Source organism: Balaenoptera acutorostrata, chromosome 2, assembly GCF_949987535.1.
Source record: "Balaenoptera acutorostrata chromosome 2, mBalAcu1.1, whole genome shotgun sequence".
Classification (NCBI taxonomy): domain Eukaryota; kingdom Metazoa; phylum Chordata; class Mammalia; order Artiodactyla; family Balaenopteridae; genus Balaenoptera; species Balaenoptera acutorostrata.
This window is the reverse complement of record NC_080065.1, coordinates 71847615-71862469: the sequence shown is the minus strand read 5'-3', so window position 1 is coordinate 71862469 and position 14855 is coordinate 71847615. Positions and strand designations below refer to the sequence as shown.

The 14855-nt window shown below is 36.7% G+C and overlaps 1 non-coding gene across 1 annotated transcript; it reads left to right on the top strand.

Moving 5' to 3' along the window:
- Positions 1–13597: 13597 nt before the first annotated feature.
- Positions 13598–13704, top strand: LOC114239242 (U6 spliceosomal RNA). Its single transcript, XR_003624423.1, has one exon. It is a non-coding gene; the product is annotated as a U6 spliceosomal RNA (small nuclear RNA).
- The last annotated feature ends 1151 nt before the right edge of the window (positions 13705–14855 follow it).

Genomic DNA, 14855 nt, shown 5'->3' with positions numbered 1-14855 from the left:
GAACAAGTATTTAGATTTTTTGATTCCTTTGGATTTTCCACCAACTCCCTTTGATCATTCCTTGGGAATATTGCTTTAGAATGAGCAGTGACCTATGGTTCCTAACAGTAAATCCATTAATCATCCACGCATAAAGAAAACTAGGGTCCCATATTATCTTCAAAACCTCTCCTCTTAAAATATATTTTAATGAGAGTCTGCCTCTCTGTTGTTTCTCTAAACATACTATCTGACTCATTCTTACAGGTATAAGTTATTTTATGCAATCAATGTGTTTATAAAAAAATTTGTGTACAAATAGAAAGCTCAGAAATGAACCAACATTTATATGGTCAATTAATCTATGACAAAGGAGGCAAGAATATACAATGCGGAAAAGACAACCTCTTAAATAAATGATAATGGGAAAACTGGACAGCTACATGCAAAAGAATCAAACTGAACTACCCTCTCACACAATGTACAAAAATAAACTTAAAATGGATTAAGGACTTAAATATAAGACCTGAAACCATAACACTCCCAGAAGAAACCATAGGCAGAATGCTCTTTGACATAAGTCTTAGTAATATTTTTGGAGGCTATGTCTCCTTAGGCAATGAAAACAAAAGCAAAAATAATCAAATGGGACTACATCAAACTAAAAGCTTTTGCATACCAAAGGAAACTATCAACAAAACAAAAAGACAACAGCCTACTAAATGGGAAGGGTTAATATACAAATTATACAAAGAACTCATACAACTCAACATCAGAAAACCAAACAACCAAAAATAAAAAATGGGCAGGGGGTCTGAACTGACATTTTTCTAAAGAAGACAAACAACGGCCAACAGGTACATGAAAAGATGCTCAACATCACTAATCATCAGGGAAGTGCAAATCAAAACCACAGTGAGCTATTACCTCACACTGTCAGAATGGGTATCATCAAAAAGACCACAAATAACAAATGTTGGCCAGGATGTCGAGAAAAATGAACCCTCATGCACTGCTGATGGGAATGTGAATTGGTGCAGCCACTGTGGAAAACAGTATGGGGGTTACTAAAAAAATTAAAAGTAGAACTACCATATGATCCAACAATTCCACTTCTGGGTATTTATCCAAAGAAAACAAGAACACTAATTTAAAAAGATATATGCACCCCAGTGTTCATTGCAGCATTATTTACAATAGCCAAGATATGGAAGCAACCTAAGGGTCCATCGATAGATAAATGGATAAAGAAGATGTGATACACACTCACCCCTCCCACCCCACCCCCCACACAGAGGAATATAAAGAAACCATAAAAAACAGTGAAATGTTACCATTTGCAACAATATGGATGGACCTAGAGGGTATTATGCTAAGTGAAATAAGTCAGACAGAAAAACACAAATACTGTATGATTTCACTTATATGTGAAATCTAAAAAAACAAAACAATCAACAAACATAAAACAGAAAGAGAGTCATAGATACAGAGAATAAAGAGCAGGTTGCTAGAGGGTAGGGAGTTGGGAGGTGGGGAGAAATAGGTGGAGTAAAGAGGTTCAAATTTCAAGTTACAAAATAAATGAGTCACAAGTATAATATGTACAGTGTGCAGAATATAGTCAATAATAATGTAATGTCTTTTTGTACGGTGACAGATGGTAACTTGACTTATCATGGTGATCATTTTGTAATGTATAGAAATATCAAATTACTATGCTGTTCATCAGGAACTAACATAGTGTTGTAGGTCTATTATACTTCAAAAACAAACAAATTTATGTGTAATTAATGTTTGGGTGAATTTGATAATATTAAGAAGGAATTATATGGTCTAAACCCTTACTGGAAAATTATTAATCCATTTGAAATGTTAAATGTATCAGATTTTAAAAAGAGAAAACAATCTCCTTGTTTTTTCACTGGTTATATATTTTGTGCAGAGAATAATTCTATATGGTATTTTTTGTAAGGGAAAATGAAAAAGCCAAGAAAAGTCAATATAATTTTGATGAAAAATAAGAAGTTGGTGGACTTCTGTTAAGACATTACAAAACTATAGTAACTACATAACTGCTATAGGTACAAGGATAAACAAAAAGGCTAGAAGTAGTTCCATGAAAAGCAACAATCTGGGTAGTGTTGAAGTGGTGTATCAGCTCAACAGTGTCCCTTGTTATATAAACTGACCTCAGTTCCTAACCATAACCAAAGAGCAGCTGTTGGTTCCCAAACTATTATTCTTAGGTCATAGATGATACCACCGGATTGCCATGTCAGATATCTGCAATGCAGATTGGACAGCAGCCCTCAAATTATACCACAATATGGGCTGGTGATTTCTCAGTCATATATGCTTGGCTGAAAGAATACTGCCAGATCCAAGTTTTTGTCATTATAGTTCAGCTTCTGATATTGCCAGTTGAGGAGATAATGTTTCCTTAAGAATACATCCTAGGAGGAGCTTCAAGATGGCGGAAGAGTAAGACGCAGAGATCACCTTCCTCCCCACAAATACATCAGAAATACATGTACATGTGGAACAACTCCTACAGAACACTTACTGAATGCTGGCAGAAGACTTCAGACCTCCCACAAGGCAAGAAACTCCCCCACGTACCTGGGTAGGGCAAAAGAAAAAAGAAAAAACAGATACAAAAGAATAGGGACGGGACCTGCACCAGTGGGAGGGAGCTGGGAAGGAGGAAAGGTTTCCACGCACTAGGAAGCCCCTTCGCGGGCAGAGACTGCGGGTGGCAGAGGGGGGAAGCTTCGGAGCCGCGGAGGAGAGCGCAGCCACAGGGGTGCGGAGGGCAAAGCGGAGAGATTCCCGCACGGAGGCTTGGCGCCGAGCAGCACTCACCAGCCCGAGAGGCTTGTCTGCTCCCCCGCCGGGGCGGGCGGGGGCTGGGAGCTGAGGCTTGGGCTTCGGAGGTCGGATCGCAGGGAGAGGACTGGGGCTGGCGGCGTGAACACAGCCTGAAGGGGTTGGCGCACCACAGCTAGCCGGGAGGGAGTCTGGGAAAAGGTCTGGAACTGCCTAAGCGGCAAGAGACTTTTTCTTGCCTCTTTGTTTTCTGGTGCGCGAGGACAGGGGATTAAGAGCGCCTCTTAAAGGAGCTCCAGAGATGGCGCGAGCCGTGGCTATCAGCGCGGACCCCAGAGACGGGCATGAGACGCTAAGGCTGCTGCTGCAGCCACCAAGAAGCCTGTGTGCGAGCACAGGTCACTCTCCACACCGCCCCTCCCGGGAGCCAGTGCAGCCCGCCACTGCCAGGGTCCTGTGACCCAGGGACAACTTCCCAGGGAGAACGCATGGCGCACCTCAGGCAGCTGCAACGTCACGCCGGCCTCTGCCGCCACCGGCTCGCCCCGCCTCCTCCGTACCCCTCCCTCCCCCCGGCCTGAGTGAGCCAGAGCCCCCGAAGCAGCTGCTCCTTTAACCTCGTCCTGTGTGAGCGAAGAACAGATGCCCTCAGGCAACCTACACACAGAGGCGGGTCCAAATCCAAAGGAGCTGTGCCAACAAAGAAGAGAAAGGGAAATCTCTCCCAGCTGCCTCAGAAGCAGCAGATTAAATCTCCACAGTCAACTTGATGTACCCTGCATCTGTGGAATACCTGACCAGACAATGAGTCATACCAAAATGAGGAGGTGGACTTTGGGAGCAACGATATATATATATTTTTCCCTTTTTCTCTTTTTGTGAGTGTGTATGTGTATGCTTCTGTCTGTGATTTTGTCTGTATAGCTTTGCTTTTACCATTTATCGTGCTGTCTGTCCGTTTTTGTTGTTTTATTACTTAAATTTTTTTTCTTAATAATTATTTATTATTTTTTATTTTAATAACTTTATTTTATTTTATTATATTTTATTTTATCTTCTTCTTTCTTTCTTTCTTTTTTTCCTCCCTTTAATTCTGAGCCATGTGGAGGACAGGCTCTTGGTGCTCCAGCCAGATGTCAGGGCTGTGCCTCTGAGGTGGGAGAACTAAGTTCAGGACACTGGTCCACAAGAGACCTCCCAGCTCCACGTAATATCAAATGGCGAAAATCTCCCAGAGATATCCATCTCAATGCCAAGACTCAGCTCCACTCAATGACCAGCAAGCTACAGTGCAGGCCACCCTATGCCAAACAACTAGCAAGACAGGAACACAACCCCATCCATTAGCACAGAGGTTGCCTAAAATCATAATAAGGTCACAGACACCCCAAAACACACCACCAGACATGGACCTGCACACCAGAAAGACAAGATGCAACCTCATCCACCAGAACACAGGCACTAGTCTCCTCCACCAGGAAACCTACGCAACCCACTGAACCAACCTTAGCCACTGGGGACAGACACCAAAAACAACGGGAAATACGAACCTGCAAGCTGTGAAAAGGAGACCCCAAACACAGTAAGTTAAGCAAAATGAGAAGACAGAGAAATATACAGCAGATGAAGGAGCAAGGCAAAAACCCACCAGACCTAACAAATGAAGAGGAAATAGGCAGTCTACCTGAAAAAGAATTCAGAATAATGATAGTAGAGATGATCCAAAATCTTGGAAATAGAATGGAGAAAATACAAGAAACGTTTAGCAAGGACCTAGAAGAACTAAAGAACAAACAAACAGTGATGAACAGCACAATAAATGAAATTAAAAATTCTCTAGAAGGGATCAATAGCAGAATAACTGAGGCAGAAGAACAGATAAGTAATCTGGAAGATAAAATAGTGGAAATAACTACTGCAGAGCAGAATAAAAAAGAATGAAAAGAATTGAGGACAGTCTCAGAGACTTTTGGGACAACATTAAATGCACCAACTTTAGAATTATAGGGGTCCCAGAAGAAGAAGAGAAAAGGAAAGGGACTGAGAGAATATTTGAAGAGATTATAGTTGAAAACTTCCCTAATATGGGAAAGGAAATAGTCAATCAAGTCCAGGAAGCACAGAGAGTCCCATACAGGATAAATCCAAGGAGAAACATACCAAGACACATATAAATCAAACTATCAAAAATTAAATACAAAGAACAAATATTAAAATCAGCAAGGGAAAAACAAAAATAACACATAAGGGGATCCCCATAAGGTTAACAGCTGATCTTTCAGCAGAAAATCTGCAAGCCTGAAGGGAGTGGCAGGACATATTTAAAGTGATGGAGAAACACCTACAACAAAGACTACTCTACCCAGCAAAGATCTCATTCAGATTTCAAGGAGAAATTAAGACCTTTACAGACAAGCAAAAGCTAAGAGAATTCAGCACCACCAAACCAGCTTTACAACAAATGCTAAAGGAACTTCTCTAGGCAAGAAACACAAGAAAAGGAAAACACCTACAATAATAAACCCAAAACAATTAAGAAAATGGTGACATGAATATGCATATCAATAATTACCTTAAGTGTAAATGGATTAAAAGCTCCAACCAAAAGACATAGACTGGCTGAAAGGATACAAAAACAAGACCCAACTATATGCTGTCTACAAGAGACCCACTTCAGACCTAGGGACACATACAGACTGAAAGTGAGGGTATGGAAAAAGACATTCCATGCAAATGGAAATCAAAAGAAAGCTGGAGTACCAATTCTCATATCAGACAAAATAGACTTTAAAACAAAGACTATTACAAGTGAAAAAGAAGGACGCTACATAATGGTCAAGGGATCAATCCAAGGGGAGGATAAAACAATTGTAAATATTTATGCACCCAACATAGGAACACCTCAATACATAAGGCAAATACTAATAGCCATAAAATGGGAAATTGACAGTAACATAATCATAGTAGGGGACTTTAACACCCCACTTTCACCAATGGACATATCATCCAAAATTAAAATAAATAAGGAAACACATGCTTTAAATAATACATTAAACAACATGGACCTAACTGATATGTATGGACATTCCATCCAAAAACAAAAGAATACACTCTCTTCTCAAGTGCTCATGGAACATTCTCCAGGATAGATCATATCTTGGGTCACAAATCAAGCCTTGGTAAATTTAAGAAAATTGAAATCGTATCAAGTGTCTTTTCCGACCACAACGCTATGAGACTAGATATCAATTACAGGAAAAGATCTGTAAAAAATACAAACACATGGAGGCTAAACAATACACTTCTTAATAGCCAAGAGATCACTGAAGAAATCAAAGAGGAAATCAAAATATACCTAGAAACAAATGACAATGAAAACATGATGACCCAAAACCTATGGGATGCAGCAAAAGCAGTTCTAAGAGGGAAGTTTATAGCAATACAATCCTAACTCATGAAACAAGAAACATCTCAAATAAAAAACCTAACATTACACCTAAAGCAATTAGAGAAAGAAGAACAAAAAAACCCCAAAGTTAGCAGAAGGAAAGAAATCATAAAGATCAGATCAGAAATAAAGGAAAAAGAAATGAAGGAAATGATAACAAAGATCAATAAAACTAAAAGCTGGTTCTTTGAGAAGATAAACAAAATTGATAAACCATTAGCCAGACTCATCAAGAAAAAAAGGGAGAAGACCCAAATCAATAGAATTAGAAATGAAAAAAGAGGAGTAACACTGACATTGCAGAAATACAGAGGATCATGAGAGATTACTACAAGCAACTATATGCCAATAAAATGGACAACTTGGAAAAAATGGACAAATTCTTAGAAATGCACAACCTTCTGATACTGAACCAGGAAGAAATAGAAAATATGAACAGACCAATCACAAGCACTGAAATTGAAAGTGTGATTAAAAATCTTCCAACAAACAAAAGCCCAGGACCAGATGGCTTCACAGACGAATTCTATGAAACATTTAGAGAAGAGCTAACACCTATCCTTCTCAAACTCTTCCAATATAGCAGAGGGAGGAACACTCCCAAACTCATTCTACGAGACCACCATCACTCTGATACCAAAACCAGACAAAGATGTCACAAAGAAAGAAAACTACAGGCCATTATCACTGATGAACATAGATGCAAAAATCCTCAACAAAATACTAGCAAACAGAATCCAACAGCACATTAAAAAGGATCATACACTATGGTTTATTGGGGTGTATCCCAGGAATGCAAGGCTTCTTCAATATATGCAAATCAATCAACGTGATACATCATATTAACAAATTGAAGGAGAAAAACCATATGATCATCTCAATAGATGCAGAGAAAGCTTTTGACAAAATTCAACACCCATTTATGATAAAAGCCCTGCAGAAAGTAGGCATAGAGGGAACTTTCCTCATCATAATAAAGGCCATATATGACAAACCCACAGCCAACATCGTCCTCAATGGTGAAAAACTGAAACCATTTCCACTAAAATCAGGAACAACATAAGGTTGCCCACTCTCACCACTATTATTCAACATAGTTTTGGAAGTTTTAGCCACAGCAGTCAGAGAAGAAAAAGAAATAAAATGAATCCAAATTGGAAAAGAAAAAGTAAAGCTGTCACTGTTTGCAGATGACATGATACTATACATAGAGAATCCTAAAGATGCAACCAGAAAACTACTAGAGCTAATCAATGAATTTGGTAAATTAGCAGGACACAAAATTAATGCACAGAAATCTCTTGCATTCCTATACACTAATGATGAAAAATCTGAAAGTGAAATTAAGAAAACACTCCTGTTTACCATTGCAACAAAAAGAATAAAATATCTAGGAATAAACCTACCTAAGGAGACAAAAGACCTATATGCAGAAAATTATAAGACACTGATGAAAGAAATTAAAGATGGTACAAATAGATGGAGAGATATACCATGTTCTTGGATTGGAAGAATCAACATTGTGAAAATGACTCTACTACCCAAAGCAATCTACAGATTCAATGCAATCCCTATCAAACTATCAATGGCATTTTTCACAGAACTAGAATAAAAAATTTCACAATTTGTATGGAAACACAAAAGACCCCGAATAGACATAGCAATCTTAAGAAAGAAAAACAGAGCTGGAGGAATCAGGCTCTCTGACTTCAGACTATACTACAAAGCTACAGTAATCAAGACAGTGTGGTACTGGCACAGAAACAGAAATATAGATCAATGGAACAGGAAAGAAAGCACAGAGATAAACCCACCCACATATGGTCACCTTATCTTTGATAATGGAGGCAAGAATATACAGTGGAGAAAAGACAGCCTCTTCAATAAGTGGTGCTGGGAAAACTGGACAGCTACATGTAAAACAATGAAATTAGAACACTCCCTAACACCATACACAAAAATAAACTCAAAATGGATTAGAGACCTAAATATAAGGCCAGACACCATCAAACTCTTAGAGGAAAACATAGGCAGACACTGTATGACATAGATCACAGCAAGATCCTTTTTGACCCACCTCCTAGAGAAATGGAAATTAAAACAAAAGTAAACAAATGAAACCTAATGAAACTTAAAAGCTTTTGCACAGCAAAGGAAACCATAAACAAGGCAAAAAGACAACCCTCAGAATGGGAGAAAATATTTGTAAATGAAGCAACTGACAAAGGATTAATTTCTAAAATTTACAAGCCGCTCATGCAACTCAATATCAAAAAAACAAACAACCCAATCCAAAAATGGGCAGAAAATCTACATAGACATTTTTCGAAAGAAGATGTACAGATTGCCAACAGACACATGAAAGAATGTTCAACATCATTAATCATTAGAGAAATGCAAATCAAATCAACAATGAGAAATCATCTCACACTGGTCAGAATGGCCATCATCAAAAAATCTACAAACAATAAATGCTGGAGAGGGTGTGGAGAAAAGGGAACCCTCTTGCACTGTTGGTGGGAATGTAAATTGATACAGCCACTATGGAGAACAGTACGGAGGTTCCTTAAAAAACTAAACATAGAACTACCATATGATCCAACAATCCCCCTACTGGGCATATACCCTGAGAAAACCATAATTCAAAAATAGTCATGTACCACAATGTTCACTGCAACTCTATTTACAATAGACAGGACATGGAAGCAACCGAAGTGTCCATCAACAGATGAATAGATAAAGAAGATGTGGCACATATATACAATGGAGTATTACTCAACCATAAAGAGGAACGAAAGTGAGTTATTTGTAGTGAGGTGGCTAGACCTAGAGACCGTCATACAGAGTGAAGTCAGAAAGAGAAAAACAAATACCGTATGCTAACACATATATATGGAATCTAAAAAAAAAAAAAAAATGGTCATGAAGAACCTAGGGGCAAGATAGGAATAAAGATGTAGACCTACTAGAGAATGGACTTGAGGATATGGGGAGGGGGAAGGGTAAGCTGGGACAAAGTGAGACAGTGGCATGGATGTATATACACCACCAAACGTAAAATGGATAGCTAGTGGGAAGCAGCCGCATAGCACAGGGAGATCAGCTTGGTGCTTTGTGACCACCTAGAGAAGTGGGATAGGGAGGGTGAGAGGGAGGGCGATGCAAGAGGGAAGAGCTATGGGGACATATGTATATGTATAATTGATTCACTTTGTTATAAAGCAGAAATTAACACACCATTGTAAAGCAATTATACTCCAATAAAGATGTTTAAAAAAAAAAAGAATACATCTTAAAAGCCCTCGCTTAGCTGGATGCTTGGGCTCTGCTTCAGAATTGGATGGATGATAGAAAAACATATATACTACTTCTGCTTCCCTTTTCATGCTACAGCCAGTGTGGTATGTAGGTTGGCCATTTGCCCTTAGTTTACTGATATATTTGATGATATTTTAAAAATTATTTTATTTATAGACTTTGAGGTACACAATTCATAAGAATATACAAAGAACTTGTGCCAAAAATATAGCCAATAGAAAAAGTCAAATATGTGAACAGGTATTACACAGAGGAAGAAACACATAAGGTCAACAAAGCTATAAAATAATGGTCAACATTATTGGTGACAAATTATATATAAATCAAGATGACCTTGTGAAACCATCATACATAATTCCTATTGCAAAAAAAGTAATAATATTGCAAATATCAAGACTTTGAGAGGATTCAAATTCACAGGATCTCTTGTATATTGACAGTGGGAATATATCTGGCATGATTACTTTGGAAAACAGTAAGAAATTATCTCATATTTCTTAACATTCACATATCCTACAAGTTCAGTCCTTCCTATATATTAACAATAGTCTCACACATTGTGTTATTTTAGGTTCCCTCAGATGTCAACCGAAGATAAGGATTCAAGCACATGTGCTATATTTGAGGTGTGATCCTTAGAAACCTGAGTAGTGGAGTGTAGAATTGAGACAGGAAAGGGAAGCCTACAAATAAATGATGCATTATCAAGGAAGTTACCACCATAGTTAGATGAGGATTTATTTCTCTAGAGAAGTCTAGGAGTCTATATAAAACTCTAGAGCACAGATCCCAGAAACATCTCAAGTGAGAGGCAAGGGAAATGGCTATTTATACATCACCTTTCAGAGGTTGTTGTTTGAGAGATGCTCTCTGCTCTGCTGTGTATGTGGACAGAGAGGCTCCTGCTTACAGATGAAGTCTTTACAAATAAAAAAGTAAAATACATATTCTTCCTGATGGTGATGTGGAGAAAATAAGTCTATGAACGGGAACTGGGAGTGCTGCGATTTTCAATTTTAAATAGGGTAGTCAGTGAAGTATTCCTTTCAGAAGTGACATTTGAACAGAGACATGAAGAAGGGGAAGGAGTGAGCCATGAAGGATCTGAGAGTAAATGGCCCTAGGCAGAGGTTATAGAAAGTTGACCTGAGGTTGCATAGTTCTAAGAATGACAGAATGACACACGTATGAGTATAACAGGAGCACAGGGAGGAAGGTGCATGTAGGAGAAAAAGGAACCTGGAACTTTTAGATGTTTGAGCATAGCTCTGACACAGTCATGCTTAAGGTTTAAAAGGAACACTCTGGCTGCTCTGTAGTGGGGAAGAAAGAACATTCAGGAAGCTAGTGTAATAATTCAGGAAGAAATTATATTGACTTGTACCAAAGTGGTAGTGGTAAAATTGGGGGAAAGTAGTTTGATTATAGACATATTTTAGAAGGAGGAGCATGAAGGGGCTGTCCTTAGGAGCATGGACAACATATCCATCATAATGGAAACTAAAGTGAAGTGGAGGGATACAGATGCTGAAAGTGAGTGAAGGTGGGGGCAGGGAGAGGGAAGAAACTTAGGAGGTATATGGATTTTCCCTTCTATTTTCCCAATGAAATATGAAACAAACTTATTAGCTGATGGTGAAAAATCTGAAAGATGTTTTAAAGTATGGGGGAGAGAAGGAAGTTATAAAACGGTTTCTAATAATGCTGCAAGATTTGATGGGTTAGAGCAGTGCTTCTTAGAGTATCTATGGTGACGTGCAAGTTTTTGCTTGTTTGTTTTTAATTTTCAATTTCTCATGGACACCTAAATGCAATAAAAATGAATTATTTGGAAAATGAAATAAAAAGCATGCAGCATACAAATCCACTTTTTATTATTAGATTCAACAGACATTATTACTCTGTCAAATTGCTATAACATTTTATAAAGGCTGCCTATTGATTTCTCTACTTATTTTTTAAATAAATTTATTTAGTTTTTATTTATTTATTTTTGCCTGCATTGGGTCTTCGTTGCTGCTCTGGCTTTCTCTAGTTGAGGCCAGCGGGGGCTACTCTTCATTGTGGTGAGTGGGCTTCTCATTGCGGTGGCTTCTTTTATTGCAGAGCACGGGCTCTAGGCACTCGGGCTTCAGTAGTTGTGTCATGTGAGCTCAGTAGTTGTGGCGCATGGGCTTAGTTGCTCTACGGCATGTGGGATCTTCCTGGACTAGGGCTTCAACCCGTGTCCCCTGCATTGGCAGACGGATTCTTAACCACTGCGCCACCAGGGAAGCCCCTCTCTACTTATTTTTATATAATACCAGGTTTTAGAGGTGTGGAAGGATTGGTAGGTGGATTAAAGTTCCCCTTGACATTATGAATTTTAAATATAAGTGTACTTTGAAATGTTTCATACGTTTACATAGTATTAACTACCATAATCTTTGGTGATCAGTATGGTAAATATATATGTCAAAAAGTCTTTACAGTATTTGATATTGCAATTCTGTTTCTAGGACTCATGTAACTGAATGAAGATAAATGTATGCAGAATTTTGTTCATTACATTATGGATCTTAAACGTATAATATTTTAGAGAGATAAATCAGTCAAACAATAGTTTCACTATGAATTATATATTGTATCACTATTTCGTAAACAAAATATGCAAGAAGTTTTTTAAAAGTTCATGTTAACAGTGTTAAAAAAGCAATTTGAAAAAACTATATTTAATGTAATCCCCTTTTGTATAACTAGCTCATAATATATATGCAGAAATTTTTTAAAAGTGCATTATGATAAACAGGTATCTCCGTGATTTGAGATTTGAAGTCAATTGATATTTTTAATTTCTCAAATATTACATTTAATATTGCAATATTCATGTTTTAACATTGCTTCAACAACACAGTTATATACATTAACAGTACACACATATTGTAGTAAAATTCTTATTTTTTCATAAAACTACATTTCTAAACTGCACATTAGTATAACAAGAAATCCTTTTCTGTTAGAAGCTACAGGAAGTGCTAAAATATTAAAAATACAATTATGTGAAAAAAACAGAAATTTCTTTTTTTAATGATTCAAATCTTTTCTAAAAAATTAATATCAGATGCATTTAGTGAGGATTTTCATCTTTCATAATAACATTGGTTCTGATCTCTATAATAATCCTGTTGCAGTACAGGAAATTTTGCTTTGTTATCATTAAAACCTTAAGGCACTCGAACTGACCTGGAAAAGGATAAATGTAAAAAATAAAAATAAATTCACTTTAATATTAGTTTTTTCATATCTTGAAAGATTTTTTCCTTTGTTTATTTTCAAGAAGTATAATATAAATATAGAAAGACATAGGAGAAATGAGAATTCAGATACAGAAGAACATAGGAAGGACACCTGAAAAATGAAAAGCGTTAATATGAATCAAAATAAGAATGGTTTACATAATTGATAACTAAGGAGGAAATGAAAACCAATCTCCAGAGGGCAAAATTTGTTGTTTATTTTTAAAAGGCCTTATTAAAAGAACTTATTATGTTAAAAGGCCTTATTGTGTACTACCTTACTTAACCAAACTCGAATCTTTCTTTCAAAGATGATAAAATCTTTAAAAATTGATAAAATCAAGATTCACAGTGATTAGGTAAATTTCCTACAATCATATAGCTGGCAAGTGATAAGCTGGACATCAAAACCAGTACTGTATTAATTCATTGCTAGACCTATTAGCTTTTGCTCAGTACTCTAAGCAGTAATGGTAGGTTTAAACCCAACCAATGGTAGAGGGTTATTTTTAAATAGCTAATAATTATAACAACAAAAATGACTTCCATTTATTAAGCACTTAAAAATAATAAGCACATTCTAGGTGTTATATATACTTAAGTAATTTAATCATCAGAAAAGCACAGAGTTAGTGCTATTACTTGCATTTTGCAGATATTAAAACTGAGTCATTCAGAAGTTAAGTTATTCAAACCAAAATTAACCTAGATTTAAACATAATTAAATTAATTAGTTCAAATAAGCCAGACTGTGCTCACTTCAGCAGCACATATACTAAAATTGGAACAATACAGAGAAGATTAGCATGGCCCCTAAGCAAGGATAACATGTAAATTTGTGAAGCATTCCATATTTTTACTGTATAGCACAGGAAGTGATATCCAATATCTTGTAATAACCTATGATGGAATATAATATGCAAAAAAAAATTACTATACTGTACACCTGAAATTAATGCAATATTGTAAGTCAATTAAAAAAAAAAAAAAAGCCAGACTTAAAACAAAGGTCTGACTCCAGAGTCCATAATTTTCTTAACTGCCTAATGTTGGTTCTGCAAGTATGGATAGTTAATTTCAGGTCCATAAGTGAGGTAGATGAGACACATGTGGAAATGTTGCCATACATACTTATAAAATTAATATATTGATTATTCATTTTTATTACTGTTTTATGTAATTTATATTGATTTTCATGTAAAATGATTGCTATCAATTTACTTTTAAAGGGGTGCTGGTATGAAACAGCCCTATAAATGCTCTTCAATATAACTTTGATAATTAGTAGTACTATGTATCTTTATAACATAAATGCAATTTTTCAACATATCTTTAGCTATGTGGTTGGGCATTGAAACCCACAGAAGTAAAATTTAATGTATTTTCATCCCCAAAATGAGAAGGTACAGCAAGTTCAGTATATATGTTTTCTTTAGGACAAAATAGCAATAAAGAATCTAATATTTTATTAAAGAAAGTGTATTAATAATTAGCTTTATAAAAACGCTGTTTAAATGATAAGGATTTTTATTTAAACAATTTAACAAGTATGTATACATTTGAATGGTAGTATGAAGAGCTCTGTTCTCCAGTGAAAGAAGTATAATTGGTTAAAATTATTTAAAAAATTAAGGTCTCCAGATATTTCCATAAGTGTATACAACAAATATATAAACATTTATTCAAGGAAATCTAAAACATAAAGGGAATAGCAAGAGTCTGTATCATTTGAAGCACAGTTCACACCTTCTCTGTCATTATCAGCCCAGAATGCTAGAAAATTCAATCCAAGCAGGTGTAACCAAAAATGTAAGACGTCCTCTTTCTCTAGCTTAAAGTTGAGAGCTACATTATCACCCTGAGAATTGCTGGTTGCCAGCATTTCGTACACATGTGCTCTGCTCCTCAGATCCAATTTCAAAGCCTAAATTCCTAGAGAGTATGATCAAAAGCTTAGGGGTTTCGTTCTTCCACTAAGTCCCCACTGATAGAGTAGTGGCTTTACCTCA